General features: G+C 38.3%; 1 long non-coding RNA gene across 1 annotated transcript; it reads left to right on the top strand.

The window, feature by feature from the left end:
* The first annotated feature begins 12,532 nt into the window (after nucleotides 1-12,532).
* Nucleotides 12,533-23,536, top strand: LOC119810213. The gene is made up of 2 exons (XR_005284719.1): nucleotides 12,533-12,590; nucleotides 23,293-23,536. It is a non-coding gene; the product is annotated as an uncharacterized LOC119810213 (long non-coding RNA).
* Nucleotides 23,537-27,213: the final 3,677 nt, after the last annotated feature.

Below are 27,213 nucleotides of genomic sequence, written 5' to 3'. Positions count from 1 at the left end.
TCTTCCTGTCCCTTCCCAGCTTGCACCCAGAATCCTCCCCCCCTCCCCCTGCCTCATCCTCCCGTCTTTGGGGCCACAAAATCCCACAGCTCAGCCTGTTTGGGCTCTGGGGACCTGGAATTGAGTGCACCCAGGCCGGTGGGAGGTCCCCTCCTTCATTTGACTGCCCGGAGCAAGGTAGGCCTTTGTCTGAGAGCTGCTTGGCCTGCAAGGGGACCTGACAGTCTGCAGGAGGATCCATCGACCTTCTTTGGAGGAAGAGATGGGCAGGCGCCAATGCAGGAGCTCCTCCAACAACATGAAAGGCAACATGACATCACCACAAGCCAGACATCCCGAAACAACAAGAATTGAACACCCTACCCCAGAAGATATAGAAGAAACCGACATTAAACAGTACTTTATGAAAATAATAGAGGACCTTAAACAGGAGGTAAAAAACTGCCATAAAGAAATGGAGATGACAAACAAAAAGGTAGACGAAATAAATAAATCTCTCAAAGATACCCAAGAAAAACAAGAAAAACAAGAAAAAGCAATCAAACAGGTAAGGGAAACAGTACAAGACCTGATAAATGAAATGGAGGTATTGAAGAAAACACAATCTGAGGGACGACTGGAAATGGAAACTCTGAGTAAACGAACAGAAACTTCAGAGACAAGTATTTCCAACCGAATACAAGAGATGGAAGAAAGAATCTCGGACTCTGAAGATACTATAGAGGAAATAAACTCACAGATTAAAGAACTAAACAAATCTAACAAATTCTTAACACAAAACATTCAGGAAATCTGGGACACCATGAAAAGACCAAACCTAAGAATAATTGGGGTAGAAGAAGGAGAAGAATTACAACTCAAAGGCCCAGAAAACATATTCAACAAAATTATAGAAGAAAACTTCCCCAACCTAAAGAAGGATGTTCCTATGAAGGTACAAGAAGCCTACAGAACACCAAATAGACTGGATCAAAAGAAAGCATCCCCACGCCATATAATAATCAAAACACAAAACATACAGAATAAAGAACAGATATTAAGAGCTGCAAAGGAAAAAGGTCAAGTAACATATAAAGGGAAACCTATCAGAATTACACCTGATTTCTCAATGGAAACCATGAAAGCCAGAAGAGCTTGGATAGATGTGCTACAGACACTTAGGGAACATGGATGCAAGCCTAGACTATTATACCCAGCAAAGCTTGCATTCACCATTGATGGAGAAAACAAGATATTCCAGGACAAAAACAGATTTAAACAATACGCAGCCACAAATCCAGCCTTGCAGAAAGTAATAGAAGGAAAATCACAAACCAAGGAGTCCAACAACGCCGACAATAACTCAGGCATCTAGCGACCCTTCACCAGCACAACTAGAAGAAGGGAAACACACAAACTCTACTACTAAAAATGACTGAAGTTAACAACCACTGGTCATTAATATCACTTAATATCAATGGACTCAATTCACCTATAAAAAGGCACAGGCTAAGAGACTGGATACGAAAACAGAATCCAACATTTTGCTGTTTACAAGAAACACACCTCAACCACAAAGACAGGCACCTACTCAGAGTAAAGGGTTGGGAAAAGGTTTATCAAGCAAATGGCCCTAAGAAACAAGCGGGCGTGGCCATACTAATTTCCAACAAAGTTGACTTCAAACTAAAATCAATCAGAAGAGATGGAAAGGGACACTTTATACTCATAACAGGAAAAATCCTTCAGAATGAAGTCTCAATCCTGAATATCTATGCCCCTAATATAAAAGCTCCCACTTATGTAAAAGAAACACTTCTAGAACTCAAGGCAGCCATCAAACCACACACACTAATAGTTGGAGACTTCAACACTCCTCTCTCACCAATGGACAGGTCAATCAGACAGAAACCTAACAGAGAATTGAAAGACTTAATGGAGGTAATGAACCAAATGGACTTAACAGACATCTATAGAACATTCCACCCAAATAGGAAAGAATATACCTTCTTCTCTGCGGCTCATGGAACCTTTTCGAAAATTGACCATATACTTGGTAACAAAGCAAACTTCCACAGTTACAAAAAAATATTAGTAACCACCTGTGTCTTATCGGATCACCATGGATTAAAATTAGAATTCAACAACAATGCTACCCCCAGAAGGCCCACAAACTCATGGAAACTGAACAGTCAACTACTGACCCACACCTGGGTCAAGGAAGAAATAAAGAAAGAAATTAAAGTCTTTCTTGAATTTAATGAAAACAAAGACACAACATACTCAAACCTATGGGACACAATGAAAGCAGTGCTAAGAGGAAAGTTCATAGCACTAAGTGCCCACTTAAAGAAAACGGAGAAAGCACTCATTGGTGACTTAACAGCACACCTGAAAGCTCTGGAAAAAAAAGAAGCAGACTCACCTAGGAGAAGTAGAAGACTGGAAATAATCAAACTGAGGGCAGAAATCAACAAAATAGAAACACAGAAAACAATCCAAAGAATCAATGAAACAAGAAGCTGGTTCTTGGAGAAAATCAACAAGATTGACAAACCCTTAGCCAAACTAATCAAACGGCAGAGGGAGAACACGCAAATTAACAAGATCAGAAATGAAAAGGGGGACATAACCACAGACACAGAGGAAATTCAGAAAATCATTAGATCTTACTACAAAAGCCTGTATGCCACAAAATTGGAAAATGTAAAAGAAATGGACAGTTTTTTAGATAAATACCATATACCAAAGTTAAACCAGGACCAGGTAAATGCTCTAAATCGTCCTGTTAGTCGCGAAGAATTAGAAACTGTTATCAGAAACCTCCCTACCAAAAAGAGCCCAGGACCAGATGGTTTCAATGCGGAATTCTACCAGAACTTCCAAGAAGACCTAATACCTATACTCCTTAAGGTATTTCATAATATAGAAACACAAGAGTCACTGCCAAATTCCTTCTATGAAGCTACAGTTACCCTGATACCTAAACCACACAAAGACTCAACCAAGAAAGAGAATTACAGGCCAATCTCACTCATGAACATGGACGCAAAAATTCTCAATAAAATACTGGCAAACCGAATCCAAGAACACATTAGAAAAATTATCCATTACGATCAAGTAGGCTTCATCCCAGAGATGCAGGGCTGGTTCAACATACGAAAATCTATTAATGTAATCCATCATATAAACAAACTGAAGGAAAAAAAACCATATGGTCATCTCATTAGATGCTGAAAAAGCATTTGACAAAATTCAGCACCCTTTTATGATAAAGGTCTTGGAGAGATTAGGGATACAAGGGTCATTCCTAAATATAATAAAAGCTATTTACAGCAAGCCGACAGCTAACATCAAATTAAACGGAGAGAAACTCAAGGCTATCCCACTAAATTCAGGAACACGACAAGGCTGTCCACTCTCTCCTTATCTCTTCAATATAGTGCTTGAAGTTCTAGCAATAGCAATAAGACAACATAAGGGAATCAAGGGGATTCAATTTGGAAAGGAAGAAGTTAAACTTTCATTATTTGCAGATGATATGATAGTATACATAAGCGACCCCAAAAACTCCACCAAAGAACTCCTACAGCTGATAAACTCCTTCAGTAACGTGGCAGGATACAAGATCAACTCCAAAAAATCAGTCGCCCTCCTATACACAAAGGATAAGGAAGCAGAGAGGGAAATCAGAGAAGTATCACCTTTCACAATAGCCACAAATAGCATAAGATATCTGGGAGTATCGCTAACCAAGGAAGTGAAGGATTTATTTGACAAGAACTTTAAGTCTTTGAAGAAAGAAATTGAAGAGGATACCAGAAAATGGAAGGATCTCCCCTGCTCGTGGATTGGGAGGATCAACATAGTAAAAATGGCAATTCTACCAAAAGCAATCTATAGATTCAATGCAATCCCAATCAAGGTCCCATTAAAATTCTTCACAGAGATTGAGAGGACAATAATCAACTTTATATGGAAAAACAAGAAACCCAGGATAGCCAAAAAAATCTTATACAATAAAGGTACTTCTGGAGGCATTACCATCCCTGACTTCAAACTCTATTACAGAGCTACAGTATTGAAAACGGCTTGGTATTGGCATAAGAACAGAGAAGTTGACCAATGGAATCGTATAGAAGACCCGGATCTTAAACCACAAACCTATGAACACCTGATTTTTGATAAAGGAGCCAAAAGTACACAATGGAAGAAAGAGGGCATCTTCAACAAATGGTGCTGGCATAACTGGATGTCAACCTGTAGAAGAATGAAAGTAGATCCATATCTATCACCATGCACAAAACTCAAGTCCAAATGGATTAAAGACCTCAATATTAATTTGAACACATTGAGATTGATAGAGGAGAAAGTGGGAAGTACTCTACAACAAATGGGCACAGGGAACCGTTTCCTATGCATAACCCCAGCTGCACAGACTTTAAGGGCAACATTGAATAAATGGGACCTCCTGAAGTTGAGCAGCTTCTGTAAAGCAAAGGACATTGTCACTAAGACACAAAGGCAGCCTACTGACTGGGAAAAGATCTTCACCAACCCTGCAACTGACAAAGGTCTGATCTCTAAAATATATAAGGAACTCAAGAGACTAGACGGTAAAATGCCAATTAACCCAATTAAAAAATGGGGCGATGAACTGAACAGAGAATTCTCAACAGAAGAAGTTCGAATGGCCAAAAGACACTTAAGGTCATGCTCAACCTCCCTAGCTATCAGGGAAATGCAAATCAAAACAACTTTGAGATATCATCTTACACCTGTCAGATTGGCTAAAATCCAAAACACCAATAATAACCTTTGCTGGAGAGGTTGTGGGGTAAGGGGCACACTCATCCATTGCTGGTGGGAATGCAAACTTGTGCAACCACTTTGGAAAGCAGTGTGGCGGTTTCTCAGGAAATTCGGGATCAACCTACCCCAGGACCCAGCAATTCCACTATTGGGAATCTACCCAAGAGATGCCCAATCATACAACAAAAGCATATGCTCATCTATGTTCATAGCAGCATTATTTGTAATAGCCAGATCCTGGAGACAGCCTAGATGCCCTTCAGTGGAAGAATGGATGAAGAAACTGTGGAATATATACATGCTAGAATACTACTCAGCGGTAAAAAACAATGACATCTTGAATTTTGCAGGCAAATGGATGGAAATAGAAAACACTATTCTGAGTGAGGTAACCCAGACCCATAAAGATGAACATGGGATGTACTCACTCATATTCGGTTTCTAGCCATGATTAAAGGACATCGAGCCTATAAGTTTGGGATCCTTGAGAAGATAATAAGAAGGTGAACTCCCAAAAAAGATATAGTAATCCTCCTGGATATTGGAAGTAGACACGATCGCCAGGCAAAATTGGGAACTTGAGGGTTGGGCAAGACTGGGCCAAGGGAAGATGGGGAGAGAAAAGTGTGAAGGGGAGAGCGGGGGGAGCTCGGAGGAATGGGGTGCTTGGGATATAGGAAGGGTGGATATGAGAGCAGGGAAGCATATATCTGAATTTAAGGAGCTACCTGAGGGTTGTCAAGAGACTTGACCCTAGAGGGGTTCCCAGGTTTCCAGGGAGACGCCCCCAGTTAGTTCCTTGGGCAGCTGAGGAGAGGGAGCCTGAAAAGGCCAGTTCCTATAGCCATACTGATGAATTTCTTGCATATCACCATAGAACCTCCACCTGACGATAGATGAAGAAAATGACAGAGCCCCACCTTGGAGCACCGGACTGAGCTCCCAAGGTCCTGATGAGGAGCAGAAGGAGAGAGAACATGAGAAAGAAAGTCAGGACCGTGAGGGAACCTCCAGCTGGCGACAGATGGGGAAGGTGACTGAGCCCCACATTGGAGCACTGGACTGAGCTCCCAAGGTCCCGATGAGGAGCAGAAGGAGCGAGAACATGAGGGAGAAAGTCAGGAACGAGAGGGGTGCGTTCACTCATGGAGACGGTGGGACAGAACTAATGGGAGATCACCAACTCCAGTTGGAATGGGACTGATGGATCATGCGACCAAACCCGTCTCTCTGAGTGTGGCCAACAGCGGGGGCTGACTGAGAAGCAAAGGACAATGGCTCTGGGCTCTGATTGTTCTTCATGGACGGGCTCTGTGGGAGCCTTCTCAGCTTGGTCGATCACCTTCCTGGACCTGGGGGGAGTTGGGAGGACCTTGGTCTTAGCATAGAGTGGGGAACCCTGATGGCTCCTTGGCCTTGAGAGGGAGGGAGGGGAGGTATGGGTGGAGGGGAGGGGAGGGAAGGGGGAGAAGGAGGGGAGAGAAAGGGGAGAAGGAGGGGAGGGAGGGGGGAGGAGGAGGGAAGGAGATGGAAATTTTTAAATATAAAAAAAAATAAACCATGAGGAAAAAAAAATAAAATAAAATAAAATAAAAAAAAAGAAAACTGAAAATAAGCATACAAATATTTAGTTAAATGGTGTCACAAATCAGCAGGATTTAGCAGATATTTGTGGGGTATTCTACCCAATAGATGGAAAACACATTCTTCTCAGAAGCATATGGAACCTTCTCAAAAATCTATCCCACTTCCTGCTTCTCCCCTTAAGTCCTCCCATATATCCCTTTGCTATCTTTCAACTCATGGACTGTGAACTGTTTTTTTCTTTAATTGTTTCATATATGTATATATATACACATATACATACATACATTACACATACATACATTCCTAAGCACAGCTGGCTCGTCTGTATAATGTTACTTGTATGAGCATGTTTTCTGGGCAACAACTTGGATACACCACATTTTTTTTATTATAGGCAAAAGCAAATTTCTCTTATCCTAGGGAAACACGGTTGCCTCACCACTGCTGAAGAGAAAGACAACATCTACTCTTGGCATAGAGCAGTGGGTGAAATGGTCTGTAGGAGACATGTTGGGAAAATGCCTTGTAATAAGACTTTCTCGGTGATATGCTTAAAGTGCAATTTAACATTATGACAAATCAACAACCCCTTTGGAACCCAATAGCAAAATAACATCAGAAAAGACAAACTAATTGGAGACTGGACAGTGTGCTTTTGATAAATAATGATCCACTGAATAAATCAAGAAGAAAAAATTAAAATTTTAAAACCAAACAAAAATGAAAACACAAACTATTGAAACCTGTGGGATAGAGCCAGGGCAATCCTGAGAGGAACGTGTATATTAACAATGACTTGAGATACACCTTAACAATCCAGAAAACAAGAAGATACCAAATCCAAACACAGCAGGTGACAAGAAACAGTGCAGTTAATAAATAATAACCAATAAGGACAAAAATAATGACAATGGCAACTCCATGCGTTAAATTACTTGATCAAAATAGTAGGGTCTTTGAAAAGATTAGCAAGAGTTTTAAACCCTTAACAAACTAAAAGTGATAGAAGTCAAATCTGCGACAACTAGAGATATAAAGTGGTCGTGTGCGGAAGGCTCCAATGAAGCCTGTATGATTAAGGTGTACTCCAAAAATGTCTCCACTAAAGCTGGAAAAAAATTTCAAATCAATAAACTAGTTCTAATTGTATATTACCACAAAATTAAAGCCAGAGGATATAAGCGATTTAATCAGTCCAATAGTCAGCAATGAGGCTGAAGTAGTAAAGTCAAAGAAGCACAATGAATAAAAAGATTCATTGCTGGATTTCCTTTAAGGAAGAATGAAAAAAGTTTCCCCTTAACTTTCCAAGAAAGAAAGCATGAGTACCTTAAAGTATTTATGAAGTATTATACACGCATTTAGGCAAGTAGAATTTGTAGTCTAGGGTCTTGATGGTAAGTTCTCCTGTACCTCACTAGCTATACAAAGCAGAAAAGCAAGCATTTACATGCTTCCCCCCACGCTTTGGAGATGTATGGCCTGAGCCATTGCTTACAATCTTACATGTCATTCGTAGTCAGAGTCCCCACTGCCGTCTTTGCTTGGTCCTCTTCAGACAGGAGCACTCATCAAGCTTGACTTGGTGGTTATATGATACTTCATCAAGAGATGGTGCTTCTCTCTTTGGGGGTATCACTGGAGCCCTTAGTGCGGAAGAAGATGGAGAGGTTTAAGTGGGGCAAAGACAGACTTGGTCCAGTTTCGCTTTGTCGTTGGGTTCACTGGCTGCGGCATTTGCTAGTGGACATCTCTGTTTGAATTTTTAGGGGCAATCTGAAATAACTGTGCTTATCAAATTTTTAAGTGCCCTTTTTGTCCTTAGTTCTCCTAATATAATGGGGGAAAATGGAACACATAAAAGATTTTTTGTGTCATGTTCAAAGCCTTATTTGTCTGAAATAGGTCATTTTGCCTCATCCATTTGCCAAAGTAGCCAATTTCCAAGTTAAGGAAACTTTGACATAGGCTGACAATATTCTTGTATTTTAGAGTGTAAGCTTAGTGGCTGAAAATTATATCAATAATTGTGCTTTTTATGTAGCAACCATTGCTGTATACTTTTGGTGCTTAATAAATGTTCATAATTATCTAAAAAAAAAACTTCCAAGAAAGAACTAATTCTTGATTCTTCAAAACTGTTCCATGAGTTGGAACAGAAGTGAATACACTTAACTTCTTCTACAAAGCCAGGGTTATATCGAACCTGGACAAAGGCACAAGAAAAGAAAAATTAGAGGCAAAATTTCTCTGATGAACATGAGTTCTGAAATTCTCAGCAAAATACTTGAAAACCAAACTCAAGAAACATTATAATGACCAAATTGGTTTGATCCTAAGGATGTAAGCTCTATTCAGTATGCATAAACCAATACATGTAATATACCATATACAAAGACTTGAGAACAGAAATTACATGGTCAACCCTGTGATGGTGCTGCATGCCTTTAATCCCAGTGCTCTGGAGGCAGAGGTAAGTGTATCTATGTAAGTTTGAGGCCAGCCTGGTCTACAAGAGCTTGTTCCAGGATAGACTCCAAAGCTACACAGAGAAACCTTGTCTTGAAAAACCAAAGAAGAAGAAGAAGAGGAGGAGGAGCAAAAGAAGAAGAAGAAGAAGAAGAAGAAGAAGAAGAAGAAGAAGAAGAAGAAGAAGAAGAAGAAGAAGAAGAAGAAGAAGAAGCAGAAGAAGAAGAAGAAGAAGAAGAAGAAGAAGAAGAAGAAGAAGAAGAAGAAGAAGAAGAAGAAGAAGAAGAAGAAGAAGAAGAAGAAGAAGAAGAAAAGAAATCTAGAAATCTCATGGTCATCTTAATAGGTGCAGAAAAGTCATTTGACAGTGTTCAAACATGCTCCTAAAAAATCCCAGAGCAAACAAAAATGAACAGAAATCCTCAACATAGTAAAGGCTTTAATGGAACAAACTACATCAGCATTACAGTCAAGTGAAAAAATTGAAAGTATCCCTCTTAAAACCCTGGGATGAGACAATGGATGAATTCTCTTCATTTTTATTCAATATAATACCTGAAATCTCAGCCAAACAATAAGAACAGAGAAATATAAAATTGGGAAGAAAACATCTCCATTTTAAAAGATTTAAAGATATTTACATTTAAAGTATATATATATATGTTAAATTTATACCTATATTCTAAAAATACTATAGACTCCAGAAAAAAACTCTTAGATTTGATAAATATTTCAATTAAGTTGAAAGATATGAAATCAACGTAGAAAAAAGCAATAGCTCTCCATATAATACAATGATCAACTTACTAAAAAGAATAGGAAAACACCTCTTATAATAGCTTCAAACACAACTGGAAATAAACCTACCAAGGGAAATGAAAAGCCTTCTACATAAAAGCTTTAAGTTGGTGAAAAAGAAATTGAAAAGTCAGTAGATGACAGATGATAGAAAACCTTTCATTTCTCCTAGATTGTCAGATTTGCTTTGTAAGAGTAGTTATGCTACCAAAGTCTTCTTCAGATCCAAATAGCTCCCCTTCAAACTCTAATGATGCTCCTACAGAGCCAAAATTACTCCTAAATTCACATGGAACTCCAAGAGACTGTGAATAAATAAAGCATACCAAGAAGAAAGATGCCACCCTAAAAATATTACAAATCCATATCAACAAAGACAAGATGGACCCAAAGCAGATATTTAGCAAATTAGCCAGAACAACGGAGTCAGGAACAAATTCATACATTGCTATAGACACCCAGTTTTTGTACAACCAAAATAAAAGGTAGCCTATTTAATAAACATCATTGGCAAACTGGATGAACACCTGAAGAAGAATTAAATTAGAATTATGTCTCTGACCCCTTTAAAAAATCAATTCAAAGTGGAGCAGAGATCTCAATTTAAATATGAAAAGCTGAAACTTTTCTAGAAAATTCTAGATGATAATATAAACAAAACTTTCTGAAGAGAATCTCAATAGATCATGAATAGCCTCTAGAACTGACAAGTGTGATTACGTCAAATACTTAACCAGTAGGGAGATAATCTGAGAAATATGTCAGTAGAAGATTTTGTCATTGTTGTGAGAACAGTAGTTCATACTTATCTAAGCCTACACGGTGTGGCAGACTGCCTAATGAACTGAATGAACTGCAGTTTCTCTGCCATTCCCTGAGTAGGGAGGTTTTATGCATGATGAAGAGTTGTTTTAGCAAGTACTTCTCCACAGTCCGCTCATCTAATTTCTAAAAGCTCTCTGCCTGCCTTCACGTAGGCATTCATATACTTCCCATTCAGCTTTACAGTATGGGATGAATATCAGTTCCTGTGTGTGGAAACCACTCAGAGGCAGAAGTAATTCAAACATCAGGATCAATATCCTGTCCTCCCTTTTAACAGTTCAACATTTTAGGCATTAGAAATGATGTTTATAATGCTTGGGAAGATACAGGTCTGTGTGAAAATCTTCAATTCAGATACCATAAAATTTCCTTTGTATGTACTTTCGCTCTATTTTTTTGTTCATCTTGCTATTTGAACTTCCAGAGATTCTCCTGCCTCTATCTCTTGAGTGTTCTGAGTGTTGGATGTATAGGCATAAACTGTGATCTCTTCGATAATCATTCCTTAAGCAAAAGAAGTGAACATGTGATAAAGGAAGAAATGTGAGTCGCCTCTGCTGATCAGCATAATTACCCTAGATGGATTTTTGCCTCCAGCGTGTTGGTTTACCTAGTAATACTCACATTTGAGCCACTTTAAGGGGGCTAATTTTCTATAACATACTGCAAGAGATCTTAAAGTCAAGCGCTCCTGCATTCGTAAGAAGATTGGCTAGCCAAATTTAGTACAATTCAAATGCTTCCTTAAAGAGCAAGTAATCTATTCAAATAAAAAGTGTGTTTTATGGCTTGCAAGTCACAGTGAAACTGCTTTTATTACCCCCCCGTTGGCCCAGAGACCTAGTAGAATTGACATCAGATAAAATAGAGATAGAGAAAAGAGAGTTAGATGGGGAGAATGGGTCCAAGCAGTAGAAGCATGTATGGTAGAAACTTACACTACTTATCAGCCCTTCAAAGTGAATTTGAGGCTAATAAACATGAGCATTTCCTTGGTAAGAGTTTAACATGGGATAAACAGAAATGGAGGGAAAGATAGTTCAAGAATGAAGATTGGTCCAACAGGGTAAAAGAACAGCTGAGATGTGGGAAATTGAGTTTGGCAATGTGAGTTGTTGCTGACAATACTGGGAACAGCGTCAGAGGCCAGAATGCTGTGGAATGAGGGACAAGTGGAAGAAAGTTAAGGCGAGATGGGGCAATGTGTCTATCGTTGTCTTTTTAAAAACTGAGGAATGAAGTTGGAATTTCAAAAAAATAAAAAATAAGAACCCTGCCTGTCCTCTTTTTGGCTTGGTTTGGGTTTCAGAAGGAAGAAATGGAGCGGCGCTGTAATTATCTCATGGAATGGGAGCAATCAGGGGTAAACTGTTATCAACCCGTCCTAGGCATGGCAGTTGCTTTCAGAATATGCTTGAGTGGTTTCTTTATCATAAATGAAAAGCAGGAGAATGTACTAACCAGTCTAACTTGTCAAAGTTAGCTCACAAATATGCATACAATTCATTGAAACTTTTGTTTTTTTCTGAATTGTCTCTTTATTTCTTTTCTAGTTTTGTTTTTTCTTATCCTTTGTTTTCTTTTAGAAAATTGAGAGGCTATGGTGACGGCTCGGTGTTAAGAGCACTTGCTGCTCTTCCAGAGGGACTGGAGTTCAATTTCTAGCCCCAACATAGTGGCTCACAACCATCTGTTAACTCTAGCTCAAAGGATCACAACACTCTACTGCTCTCCAAGGACACTGGACACACGCAGTGCACAGACATTCATGGAAACAACACACACACACTAATAAAATATTTTTGATTAAAAAGCCTTTCACCTTAGCTGTTCAAATGAAGGGGAACATAAAAATAAAATGCTATGCCTTAGTGAGACTATATTAATAGGTATTGTAGGGAGGGATGAGTATATATGTATTGAAAGGAAACATTGATAGAGGACTCTCGTTGGTTAATAAAGAAACTGCCTTGGCTTTTTGATAGGGCAGGATTTAGATAGGTGGAGTAGACAGAACAGAATGCTGGGAAGAAGGAAATTTAGTCAGACGCCATGCCTCTCCTCTCTGAGACAGATGCCACGGAGACAGCTGCCAGGTCAGATATGTTGAATCTTTCCTGGTAAGACGCCACTTCGTGGTGCTACACACATTACTAAATATGAGTTAAAGCAAGATGTGAGAATTAGCTAATAAAAGGCTGAAACTCATGGACCAGACAGTATTTAAAACAATACAGTTTCCGTGTAATTATTTCGGGGCATAAACTAGCCAGGCGGCCAGGAGCCCTGGGCTGCAGGAAGCAGCCCTGCAGCTCAACTACAAAACGTGGTGGTTTAAATGATTTAGAGCAGATGGGGGATATGCTATGAACTTAGAAGATAAGTTATAGAGACCAATGACCCCTTTCGAACTTCTATCATTGTTTAAGAATAACAGTAAAAAAATTGCACTGGGAAAACTCAATTACCAAACCCCAGGGAGAGCTAAACACTTTATATTATATAATTTTTTCTTTCTCTGCTTTTTCCTTTTTTTGCATTACCTGTGGTCTTCTCCCTTCATTATGAGCCAAGTACCCATCATGAGTGCATGGGCTAAGTGCATACTCTCCTTAAAATCAAGACTGGGTTTTTCTAGTTTTAAACACCTAATATACTTCAGATTACCCAGATGATCCCTAAGACACTTTTTAAGACATAAAAAGTAAATCAGTTATGACAGTAAGTCTGTATCCATTGTGAATCCTCTCAATGGATAGTCAGGGCTTGAAAGTTAGGTTCTCTTGCCCCAATATCAAAGGCAATGTTAATATTTCCAACATGACTGTCATTGGAAGCTGGCAAGAGAACAAAGCCACTGAAACGGATTTCTAAAGAACGAAATTCACTGAAATAAATGTCATTCAGTTGGTTAGAAACAAGCCTTGGCACCCAGCACTGACTACATTCTGGGTAGATGGGTGCTTGTCATCAAGGGATACATACAAAACTAGTTCCTGGTAACAATGTGCTGTGCCCTAGTGACTAATGTGAGCTAAAGTCTGTAAAACAAAACAAAAAAATTGCATCTTTCGAAGACAAGTAGGAATCACTCAACTCAGGAGAACTGGTTCAGTAACTTGGAGAATATACAGCAATGTATGAGCCACAGATACAACAGCTTCCCACATTTTGCTACAAACACAGGAAGATGTCAAGGGAGACTTGTAAATAAATATCAAGGTCACTTCCCAGGATACTCTAGCGTCCATGATGGTAGAAAGGTCTTAAATGTGATTATTCTGTTGCAAAGATCATTGCATAATAAGAACAGACAAGAGATTGCTATAACAATTTTTAACAGTGGCCAGAAAGCTAGAGAGTTTATAAAAATGTCTTGAAAGTCTAGTAACAGAAACACAAAAATGTGAGTATTCCAACAGTGTGTTAGAATCTACCTTCTATTTCTATTCTTCCATTCTCTTTCATGTCAGCTATTACTTCCAAGCTTTCCTGTGAAGTCACATTCAGACAACCAATTTAACTTGTTATCTGATTTGTTTTGTTTTTTAATTTCAAACTAAAAATTATTTTCAGAATTTCATACCTGACTACTGTATTTACAATCATTTCCACCTCTTGTCCCACCATCTCCTTCTATGTCACTTCCAATTCCCTCTCTAATTCACAACATTTTTTTTCTAATAATTGTTGCAAAACACACGCATATATGTGTTTATGTATGTGTGTATGTATTTATGATTATACATTTGTATGTATATATGTAACCTGATGAGTACTAATTAGTGTTACTCTTGTGTTTATCTCTTGAGTTTAGGGTTGACCCCTTGGCCTGTATAAGATTCCGATATTTCCATGGGGAAGACTAAGTCCCCTGTTCTTTCAGCCATTAATTATCTGGAGCCTCTCTTCTAGGGGCAGATTCTTGTGAGATTTGCCCGATCCGTACTGGTACAGCAGCTGGTGTAGTCCTTGTTCAAGTCTTGCTTAGGCAACCAGAATGTTTAAGATTTCATGGCTGACAGCTTCCTTAAACATATGGATCCACTATCTTGTTAAAGAAGTTCTGATCCCTCTTTCAACAACCTCTTCTATGATGTTCCCTGAGATTTGAATATAGTTGTTGTATAGTAGATATATCAATTGTGATTAGGGACACCATAGATATATGGTTTTTTGCACTTGGATCAGTTATGGGTTTTTATACTAGTCCTCTGTCTGTTAGAAAGTGAAGCTTCATTAATAAGAAGTGGGGAATTATACTTGCTGTAGCTGTAGTAGGGCATGCCCTAATGAATTCCTGGAAAAAAGAGAAGTGAAGGAAGCATACTTTGACATAATAGAGGCTATGTAGGATAAACACAGCACCATTCCAATGGAGAAAAACATAAAGCAATCTCATTAAATTAAAAAAAATGAGACAGTTATCCACTATCCTAACTCCTTTTCAAAAGAGTGCTTGAAGCACTAGCTAGAACAATAAAGCAAGAGAAGAAAATTGAAAATAAATTAATATGGAAAGAAAACAGATATCTCTATTTGCAGATGATATTATATTATGCATAAGAGATCCAAAAAAATTCACTGTAAAACTTCTAGAAATTATTAATGCCCAACAAAGTGTCAGGTATACCAGATCAACTTACAAAATTGAGTAATCTTTTTTATATACCAACAATAAGCACTCTAAGAAAGAGATCATGGAAACACTCCCAATCATAATTATCTTTTTTTAAAAAAAAATCTAAGAATAACCCTAACCAAGGTGGTTGAAAGCCTTCTACAGTGAAATATTTAAATCTGTTGAGAAAAAAGAAGATTGAAGAAGATACTAGAAGTTGGAAGACATTCCATGTCCATAGATTGATAGAATCAACATTATGAGAATGACCCATCACACAGAAAGCAATGTGCAGATTCAGCCCTCAGGATATTTTTCACAGAAATAGAAAGACTTAAAATTCATGCAGAACTATCAAAAACTTCAGATAGCCAAAGCAACCCTAATCAAAAAGAATTTTGTAGGGGTTATACCATATTTGAAGTTATATTGTGGACTTACAGAAATATGAACACCATGGCACAGGCACATAAAAGAGAGGTGGGTCAACGGCACAAAATGGAAAACCCAAATATGGTTACATATAACTATAGCCATCTGATTTTTGACAAGGCTGTCCATAATAGACATGGGTGAAAAGGCAACATACTGATAAATGATGCTAGGAAAACTGGATATCCATAAATAGAAGACTGAAAACAGAATTTTATTTATCATTCTGCCACAAAAAATCAACTCCCAAATACTTCAACAAGAAACCTAAAAGGCTGAAACTTATAAAGCAATTATAGACTTGTACCAGATACAGGTATAGGAAGAAGTTCAGGATAAGGGGGTGAAACCTTTTGCTGGCGAGGTCATAGACCCTAGAAGAGAGCCACTACTGCCACTTTCATAGTTTGTAACTGCATTCTCTGACTCATTTCGACTACAGTGATGGCCGGTGCCTTGCTGACTCAAAGTAGGTCTTTTTGAATTCTTAATATTTTGTTAGCCCTGAGAAGTACTTATTGAGAATAACAATTCCCTTGCGTCTGCTTAAAATATGTTTTATGAACTCTTCCAGGACTCTGAATGTTGCTTCTCGCTACTTTCTTGCAGACCAAGGAACCGTGATAATGTGGTGGCGCTAGATAAGAGGCAAGCAGGGAAAGGTCCTACTCCTCCCCACGAGCTCATAGTATGCCTCAGGAAGCCTCATTGCGTTACCTCATCAGATGGGCTGACCTATCAGGGCACACTTAACACTGTGCTATACATTTATTAAACGTTCAGAATCAAACTACCTCTTGCTAATTGTCTGTGAATTGAGACCAAGTTCTAAACCAGATATCGTCACATTTTTGACAAATATTTTTCTCTGTGTCTGTGTTTACTGTGTTTTTTTTTTTTTTTAGTTTCCAACAACAAGACTACTTTTTTCGTATTTTATTTTATTATTTTATTGAGACAGGATCTCCTGGTCCATGTTAGTCTAGAACACATTAGTTATCCACAGCTGATGATCCTCCTGCCTCCACATCCTAAGGGTGCTGAAATTATAGACACTGAGCTGCACAACCAGCACGTCTATTTTTTATAATCAAAATAGCCAGGCAGGGTGCTTTCAGTCATCTGAGAATCCTATGCTACCTCATCTTTTGTTCTGCTTCCCTCAAACTACTTCATTTCCTTCCCACTGTAGAGCTTCACACAGTAACTGAATATCAGGCATTCCCCAAATCTCTACCTACCAGTCTGTTTAACCCACAAGTGAAATATTTATCTTCTAGTGGCCTTATTTACACTTTAACTTTGATGTTTTCATATATATTCTTGAAACACTCAAATAAATAGAATGTAGTCAGATTTTCTCTTGGAACATCAGCTCCCAAATCATGACCCAGTGACTTCTTGTTGGCTTAGACTTGTTCTCTACTAGCTCTTAAAACTTAAATTAACCCATTTATATTAATCTGCATGCTGTTACATGGTCCATTACCTCTCCTCAGTACCACACATCTGACTTCCTCCACTGGTGTATCTCTGGTCTCTCAGATTCTTTCCCCGAGATCCTCTCTGCAAGTTCATTTTATTTGTTAAAAGTATTTTTTCTGCTCATGTGACTTCTGTTAAATTAGGAAGACTACAATTTGAGGTGAGAAATAATGTTTATGAAACTATATTGTGGCACATCTTTATATTTATTCTTGTGTTGGAGTTCCATAGGTATATTAATATTCAGGAAGTAAATCAGTACAGAAGAAATTTTCTCATTACTTTTCGATCTGTGAGAACAAACTTGCCCCCTTGGCTTCACTGATGGCTACTTTTAATCCACTCACTCCCTGGGAAAATGTTCACATAAAAGTACCAACTTGAATCTAAAAGGATGACATGGTCTGTATCTTCAATAGGCTCCTGGCTTTATGTTATGCAATAATTTCCAATTAGTGTTAATTTTTTTGTTAGAGCTTTTATTACAGCAGAAAGAAAGCTTGTTCTTTCAAAAATTTAGAAGTTAAAATTTTCAGTGCTTTTATTCTAAAAAGTGGAAAAGGTTAGCATCTACAAAACAAGATGGCAAATGTTATTGATCATTCGAAATCATAATCAACAAACAATGTTAAGGCATTTGGCATAATATAGGATTTTACAGATTTACTTATAAATTTCATATTCTTCATTTAAAATCAAATTTGCATGCATTGTTTATGTGTTTTTGTTGCTGAGATGGTATCTTGTTATGAAGCTTGGGTTAACTTGGACTTGACTATATCTCCAAGGCTAGCCTTGTATTCGTAAGACTCCCCTGTCCCCAAACTCTGTAATTATAAGGGAATGCTTACAACCCAGCTATAATTTAAACATATTGTTACAGCTATTTCTTTTTCTATTAATATTTTGTTTATTAATTTCAATGAGACTTATAAAGCAAAAATCCAGTAAAATGTAAGTAATATTTGAGGATTTCTTGTAGGAATAATAAAAGTAAGTTCATATGGCAGCCAAAAAAACAAGGTGTCATATGCATTGATTATTTAGAGGCTCCTAGATGAGTTTTCCTTTTTATTACTATTATTTCAGGATGCAAAATTGTCACTTAAACATAATTATTACAACATGTACACATACAGAGAGAGAGAGAGAGGGAGAGAGGGAGAGAGAGAAGGAGAGAGAGAAAGCACGCCAAATAGAGTCTATGAAATTCTCACATTTTATTATATTTATTTAAGGAATTGGTTTTTAAATACATTATAGAAACAACTGATGCTCCTTTTGATATAAGATTTTGTTCTTGAGAATTTCATACATGTATACAATGCTTGTGATCATACCCCTCCCAACTTCATGTCCTCTTTTATTTTATCTTTTGACCTACTGAGTCCAGTGTGTATTGTCTACATTATTAAAGAGTGTGTGGCTATCCACTGGAGTGTAGCTAACCTACCAGGGCCATCTCCCCCCAAAGAAGATTGACTCTTACCCAGAAGCCATTAATAGCTCTTCAGACAGAGGTAGGGGATCCTTGTTGGCAACTACTCTTTCCTGTAAGTCAGTTCCCTAATAATCACATGGAAACTTCTTACTAATTATAAATGCTTGGCTGATAGCTTAGACTTGTTACTAGCTAACTCTTACAACTCAAATTAACCTATATTTTTTATATACCCTCTGCCACCTAGTGGTACCATCTTTCACCATAGCATGGTTATTTTCTGCTTCATCTGCATTTCACTAGAGACTTCTCAGTCTCTGCCCTTCTTCTCAGTGTTTTCCTGGTCTGCACATCCCCATAACTTCTACCTGTCCAGCTATTATCCTGGACAGGTTAGCTTCTTATTAACGCAACCCCAGTGATATATATTCACACAATACAAAGGAATACACCACAGACCCTATTCTCCTACCCACCCCATACTGTACTATTGATTGATATTTGATTGATATTTGATTGATATTGCTTGATGTTGTGCAGTCAACCACAGTTGCTGTGGGATCATGTGTGTGGCAGTCTTGTCATGTCTAGAAAACACTGTTGTTGGTCAGTTTCTTCCCAACCTCTGACTTTTATAATCTATCATCTTTTTCCAGGATGGTCTCTGAGCCCTGGAGAGGTATGATATAGATATCCTGTTTTTGGTTGAACACTCCACAAACAATTTTTTCTCTGTACTTTGACCAACTGTGAGTTTCTGTATTAAATTTCATCTACTGAATGAAGATACTTCTCCAATGAAGTCTAAGAGACACACTAAACTATTGGTACAGCAATATGAATTTAGAGGGCAATTTGATAGTGTGATGTACCCACTTAGAAAAATCATGGTAATAGGTTCATTCCTGGGGCCTACAACAATTGTCAAAAATTTTATAAATGGTGCACCTATAGCTAATCCTGTACACCTTCACACACACACACACACACACACACACACACACACACTATAGTTTATATATATATATATATGTATATACATATATATGGGCACATGACTCATTTTACTGAGCATTAGTGGGCATTATTTTTATCAAGGTAAAGAGATTGAGAGACTACATGATGTTATATTTTATAGATATGATAAAGGACTCCCGAGATGATACCAATTCTTATCCCATTGAGCAACTACTCATGTTCTCAATTACTTACTGCTGGATTTTTCTAGACTTCAACATTTGTGAGGCTGAGGAGTGCTATAGACTGCCATTGTTTTAAATATATACCATGGAAGTAGAATGTCTAATATATAGTGGCCATTGAGTTTTCTGAATACCATTCTCCTTCGGCACTTCCTAAAGAGATACACATTTTTTTCTTATTCATTTATAAATATTCTGGTATAATAATCAATTAACATCTATGCACCAAGGTATCTTTTCTCCAGCAATCATCCATAACATTTATTTATGGCACCTTATATATGGTACCTTTGGTTCACATAAAATTCTCTTATATTTTAACTCAAACTATTTAATCTGTGTTTTTATTCTTGGGCTATAGGTTTTTATTTAATGAAATGTATTTTTAGTGCAATATGATAAACATATGTTTATACACACATTTATTTAATAATAATACCCAATTTTGTTTTGGCCAATCAATTCCATGCCTTTTGAGGATTATCAACATCTTTTGGATGCTGAAATTTATCCTCAAAATGATGTAGGATGCCCCTCTGTGTGCTGTAATGTTTTATTACTATTGGTTAATAAAGAAGTTGATTTTGGCCCATAGCCATGCAGAACAGACCCAGGTATGAAAACCAAGCAGAAAAAACAGAGAGAAAGAGGTGAAGTCAGGGAGAGACCAGCAGCTTTAGGAGTAAGATGCCAGAGCATGACTGGTAAGCCACAGAGCACATAATGATAACAGATTACTAAAAATGGATTAATTTATATGTAGAGCTATCCAGAAAGAAGGCTGAGCCATTGAACAAACAATTAAAATTAATATGAAGCCTCTTAATGATTTTTGATAAGTCGTTACTTTCGGGAAACTGGTGGGCAGGACAGAAATCTCCAGTTCCATCAAAATCTTTTTTCATAGAGATTAAATATTCATGTTTTAGGTAATAGTGGTGTTACTGTGTTTTTAGATTCCTTTTTACTACGTAAGCTTTTTAAATAAGGGGACCCTTTTATTTTCTAGTAACAATTTATTAATATTATTATGAATAATGATAGTACCTATCTCCATGCTTGGTTGAGAACACAGCATCATCACATGTTGAGAGAGAAACATCCCAGCCCATTTTGTGCTAGAGCAATGACATAACCCATGAATCAAATGACCAGAGCCAGTGGTGATGATTAGTTTCTGTGTTTCAGACACTGCAGTTAAAATTCCTTGAATTAGTTGATTTAAGCTCTGACAGATATTCTATTGGAACGAGTTGTTAGGATTTCTGTTTACAAAGAGAACAGAAAAGAACTAACAGACTATAAGCAATTGTCAATGTTAACCATAAACAAATTTGGTTTCCAGTGTTTCCATTGTTCCTGGAGAAACATTTGTTTCAAAATTAATGGGAAATGAAGTTGCTGTCGATATTACTCTTTGTGTAGAGATTCTCTAATTAAGAATGACTGAGTTGTTCAACATGGCTCAGTGTTCTGCCCTCCTTTGAGAATAATTCCTTACATACTGAAAAGAAGACAGTAGCAAGCCTTAGCTAACTCAATCCTTGACAGTAAGAACCAGCTGGTGAATAAGAATTTTGTTGTTCCTGTTATTTAGTTGCTTTTTTCTTTTTCTTTGATAAAAATATCCTGAACAAATGTAACTTAAGGAATAAATGAATCTATTTGGCTCATAGTGTGAGGGCACCATCCACCATAGAAAAAAAGGCACAGCAGCAGGCCACTTGAGGTCACTGGTCCCCTTGCATCCACACTCGGGAAGCAGAGATGATCATACATCTCAGCTCACTGTCTTCTTTTTGGGTGCCGTCTAGGACACAGGTTCAGAAAACAGTACCATCCACTTTTAGAATAAATTTCCCTACTTTAGTTAACCTAATCAAGACAATTGCACAGGCCTGGCCTAGCCAGTGGCTAGCGTAACCAAGACAGTCCTCTCACAGGTGTGCATACAAGTTTTTCCTTAGATGATTCTAGATCCTACTAGGATAATGAATATTAAGCCATCACATGGGGCCCTGTGTAACCTTGTCCTGGCTTTGAACTCACAGTGTTACCAAGAGTCACCCTAAACTCCTGATTCTCCTGCCTTTCCCTCTAAATTTCCTTGGAATGCAGGCATTCTGCATATTCTAAATGGTGTGTAAGATTTTAAACACTCTATCATGTGGGCAACAGAGATGCACACATAGGGAACCACGACAGTTATCTTTTCATGGTATATAATATCCCAAAAAGCATCCAGTGAAAAGAGAAAAGATAACCTATGAAGAAGGAGGCTTAAAAGAAATCCCACACTAGCTCAGAATTGAGAAATAGATGGTTATTTATTTAGGGTAGACTCACAAATCAGAACCTTTACTTGGATGGAGATCAGAAACTGAATCCCACAGCTGGAAAAAAAAAAGAGGCTGGACGGCAAATGCTCTACATCAGTATATATAGTATAAGAGGGCCATGCCCTAGTGGACGGGTAACCACTGGCTGTAAGACCTCCTACAGCAAACCTTCTTTGTCTTAATCCATATGGAAAATGAACCATAGATTTATATGATAACATGAATTTCAGAAAAGTTCAACCTCTCTATTTTGAGAATTCTAGTTCCTACAAATGGCATTATTTTCCCCGTTTTTATCCATCTGTTACCTGATACTAGTATGATGCGCACTAATAGAGAAATGGACCTGAGTCTCCAGCAAAAAAAAAAGTGTTACAAACAAAATAAGAATATAAATACACAATCAACTAACTGATTATAGAATTATAAGTTGAGCCTAGCTGAGATCAGTTTGTGTCATTCCAGATCAACTATTATGCCCCAACCTATTTTAGTGCGTGAGAAAATAAATAACTGGTTATTGTAAAGCTTAAAACTTAAGCCGTTAGGGGTAGGCATAGTTTGCTTTGTAGAAATATCTAAATGATAGGAATTACGGTTTGTAGGCATGGGTATGGTTCAGCAAGTTTAGGCAGCCCTGGGAACCTGTGGAAGGTGCTGGATAGACAGTGGGAAAATCCATGATAAGAACAGATGAGGATTATTGTGTTAGACTTACTAATCTCATAAGCTCTTCAAAAGCCGAGCCCTTTTGGTAGGACTGCCAAGAACTAGACATCCTTAATATCATATGTGTCAGAGCCAATTTTGAGGCTCAAGAACTTAATATCAAAAATCGTAAATGTGAGGGCTGATAGACACTGCTGAGACTTTACGTCCTCATTCTGCAAATGATGGCAGGTTACTGCGGTGATTGATAACCTGCTCTCAATTACACAATTGCTCTCCTCGCTGTGTCTTGTCTGCTTTGTGTGTGCGCAGCTGCGTACTCTGCTATCTGGAATCAAGATTTCAGCAAGCCTCATGTCCTCCCTTTGAATCTTCACATGTCAGAGAGAAAGGAAGCAAGCCCTCTTTTGTCTATTCTCAAAGGGCACTTATCTCATAATTTGGGTCATCCCAGAAGTCCCATCTCTGTTTACATAGTAGCTTTAAAACTATTGCAGTTTTAAAATATGAGTTTAGAAGTGCAAGTATTTAGTCCATAGCAATTTTAAACTATGTCATGTGCTTTTTACTATATGTGAAAATAAAAACAAAAACTAAAAACTACACCTAAGCATTTCTGTTTCCACCTCCCAGGTATACGGAGAAGAGTCTGGGGCTCACTATGTGGACTCTTGAAGAGTTTCCTCACATTGCTCCTTTGATGTCTGTCTCAGTGAATTTAATCCATCTCATTTGAATATATGATCTATGGCTGCTGTTGACCCTTTGTTATATAGATCCTAGCTTCAGATCATTGGTACAACATAGTCCATACAGTTTATATATGATTTTGCTTCATTGAGTAGCTCTTGTTAATAAACCCTGTGCACTAATATAATACTTGAATTCCTTGTATTTTTTTTATCTCGTGGCACTTCCCTCATAGTTAGACTTGTAGTTTGTGTTCTGAAAGTGATGTCCACCAAGAAGCATTGCCATGAAGGCTTTCCCAGGTAGCCACAGGCAGTTACTAGTGTCTTGTTTGCAGTTGTTGTCAGGAATCTAGGCAGGAGCCTGCTGGTAACTATCCATCCATTTCTATTAGATTCAAGCTTCCCTACCTATCCCCAACGGCTTGCTCACTCTTTCTCTCTCTTTCTTTTCTTTCTCCCTTCATTCCTTCCTTCATTCCTCTCTGTGTCTCTGTGTCTCTGTCTGTCTGTCTGTCTGTCTGTCTGTCTCTCTGTCTCTCTCTCTCTGTGTGTGTCTCTCTCTCTCTGTCTCTCTCTTTGAAACAGAGCCTCATTATGAAGCAGTTGCTCACTATGTAGATCAGGCTAGCCTGGAACCCACTGCTTGCCTCTGGTTCCTTGGTCCTGGGGTTAATGACATCACCTCCATGCCCTGCCCCATTAGCATAATTTTGATGACTCACTAAATCATTTTCACATCAGTTTTCAACATATTAGTTAACTTCATACCTTTCAAGCTTCTTTCCTTCTCCCCAAATCAAACATACAAATGCCTTCCTTATCCTATCCCAAACCAGCCATAAACTGCAAAAGAATCAGGAGACTCTAAAGCATTTCCTTATCTCTATAATTCATTTCCAGAATTATAAGACATTTAATCCGATGATATTTCTCTGACCTTCACATACTTTCATGTAGGAACACAGAGTTCAGTTTCTTCACAAGCTGGAGCAGAGCACACACAAATCCCTCTGCAGATCACTTCAAGGAAAAAGAACTCAGCGTCTATTAGAGGCACAACCATCTGACAATAGTTTGTGATGCTGATGGAAAAAACCAGGAGAACGTGTGTGCTGCTGCCCTGAAGTACATTCTTGATTTGGATAAAACTTCTGCAGTCATTTCACATTATCCTCACACATTTGTCCAATTTTAACAACCTGTACAATAGAAATAATTTCCTCTCTAAGTCCTGTCCTTTATACAAAAGAACCATTCAGAAGCCATAAACCTCACAATGCTTAATCATCGCCTTTACTGATTTAGCAGAATATTCTGTGAGCTCTGTGATTTTAGAACACAGGAAACAATTATTCAGGTCTTATATTCAGCATGAAGTAGTCATTCTGTGTTCGTAGTTGAACATCTTGATTTTCAGAAAATCTTGATCACAGAACATGTAGCCTACTTTTGAAGAACTCACACTGGATGCCTCAGGATACTTAAGAATTCTTCTGCATGTGAATACAACCAACTGGTACCTTGAAATTAGCTTTTTTTGTATTGCTTTTGAAGTGGAGCTAATGGAAAATGAAAGGCTTCCTTTAGCCCATAGTTAGAGAGAAGACTGAAGAAGGATGATTTTATTTGCCCAACTGATCACATCTGGGTCTATGTCTGAAGACAGTAGTCATTCTTCTTAAAATACAAAGGCTGCCAGCACAGTTTTCCAACTCTAAATACGAAACAACACGTCTGTCATTTTCTTTTGTGTGTATTACCTAATGTGATAAAATACCATGACCAAAAGCAATGGACTTATTTTAGCTTAGGGTTCCAGAGGGAGAGGTCATAATGGCAATTGGTGTAAGGCACCAGACAGCAGGTACAGGAAACTAGTATAACCCCTTAAAGCCTGTCCCCAGTGACACTGCTTTTTCCAATAAGGGTCCATGTCCTAAAACTTCCACATGTTCCCCCAAACACTACTGCCAATAGGAGACCACGTGCACAAATCCATGAGCCCATGGGGGACAATTCTCATCCAAACCCAACAGTATGTGTGGTGTGCACATCTTGACGCACACACGTGTGTGTGCATAGAAGTCAGATGAGGGCATTGGATATCCAGCTCCATTGCACTGGCCTTATTCCTTTGAGAAAGGAACATGGGGCTAAAGTGATAGCCAGCAAGCTCCAGTTACTCCTGTGCCTATCTACTGCCCATAGGCCCCCAGCACTGGAGTTACAAGCATGCAAGGCTATGCCTAGCTTTTGATATGGATGCTGGTATCTAGACTCAGCTGCTCATGCTTACACACAAGGTGCTCTTACCCACTGAATCATCTTTCCAGCCTTCAGTTTTTCTTCACTGGGTTATTTGATGTAGTCATGATTGTCCATGAGCTTGTCATTCTGTGCTTTCTTAGGGACATTGGCTGCTAATAGTATAGACAAAAAGGAAGATGATTGGCATGTTTTGTGTGCATGCTTCATAATGTGATTGATTTCAGTTATTTAAACAAATAAACAATGAACATGGTGGAGAAAACCCCAGTCTTCTAAAAACTTGATCTATGAGGCAAAGAGTCAAAAAGGATGAAAATTCTTTAAATAAAAAGTAGGGTTCTCTTAGTCATTTTGTCAGTAAATTGATCCTTAATGTTCATACTCATTTCAGTTTCACATAAATTCTAATCAACTAGTCCTTGTACAGCTGACGTTTTAACATGAATAAATGGCATCTTAACCTAGAGAGTTACCCAACATCACACCAGATGAACCCAATGCACAGGCATTGTGAGATAACATTTAGAAGATCTGCACATATCTCCCTACAACTTCTCTGTGAGGGGCTGACCATGGGTTTTTCCCCTCTTGTGCTGCTCCCCATCCTCTGTTGTCTTCATTTGCTATTACAAAGATGTTTCTCTGTTCTATGCCTGACATCTGAATGGAGGATAGCAGCAAGAATAGAGATAATCTTCTGAGATTAAAAAAAAAAAAAAAAAGGATTTTGGCTTCTGGGAGAGGCTTGCCACAGACAGAATCAATAAGGCCGCGGGCCTCAGTCTAAAATGAAGCTAGGTGCCCAAAGTTTGACAGCAATGACGTCTAGGATTTGGTTATACAATGCCACTGATCTTCCTCCCTTCAGCCAAAACTGTCCCCCACAAACAAAAAAACACCCAGAGTATCCCCTTCACAGCATTCACTGGGTACATTCTGCTTTTCACCTGCAAGTGCTTTCGATGGCTTTGAAGGTACAAAGAACCTTGACAGAGAACCAGAAGGAGGTGGCTTCCTCCAAGCCTTTTGCCAACACTGTTGCTCTCAGCACAGGAGCCAACCAAGTCATTTACAACCCACAAATGACTGCCTCATTTGAACAGCAGAAAACTGAGCAGGGAAGTTGAATTCTAAAGCAAAGGAACAAAGCCCAAAAGCAAAGGCGTCTTAACGTAAAAATGAATTCCGTGCAATGCTTGCCGTCATTCATCTGCATTGTTGTTGCTGGTAGGCTGTGTTCCAGCTATATATGCACTACTGGGAATAAACGATTGCGGGAAGCCCAGCTAGAAAATCTAGAGGAAAATGCCAGGCCATAGATCTTGAAGAAGTGGTCGTTTCCAGAGAAATGGAAAGAATATTTTTCTTTAAATCATGACCCAGAGAGGCCCAATCATACAACAAAAAGCAATATGCTCAATCTATGTTCATAGCAGCATTATTTGTAATAGCCAGATCCTGGAAACAACCTAGATGCCCTTCAGTGGAAGAATGGATGAAGAAACTGTTGAATATATACATGGCTAGAATACTAACTCAGCGGTAAAAACAACTGAGACACTTGAATTTGCAGGCAAATGGATGGAAATAGAAA

Source organism: Arvicola amphibius, chromosome 3, assembly GCF_903992535.2.
Source record: "Arvicola amphibius chromosome 3, mArvAmp1.2, whole genome shotgun sequence".
Lineage (NCBI taxonomy): Eukaryota > Metazoa > Chordata > Mammalia > Rodentia > Cricetidae > Arvicola > Arvicola amphibius.
This window is presented reverse-complemented; position numbering and strand designations above follow the sequence as displayed.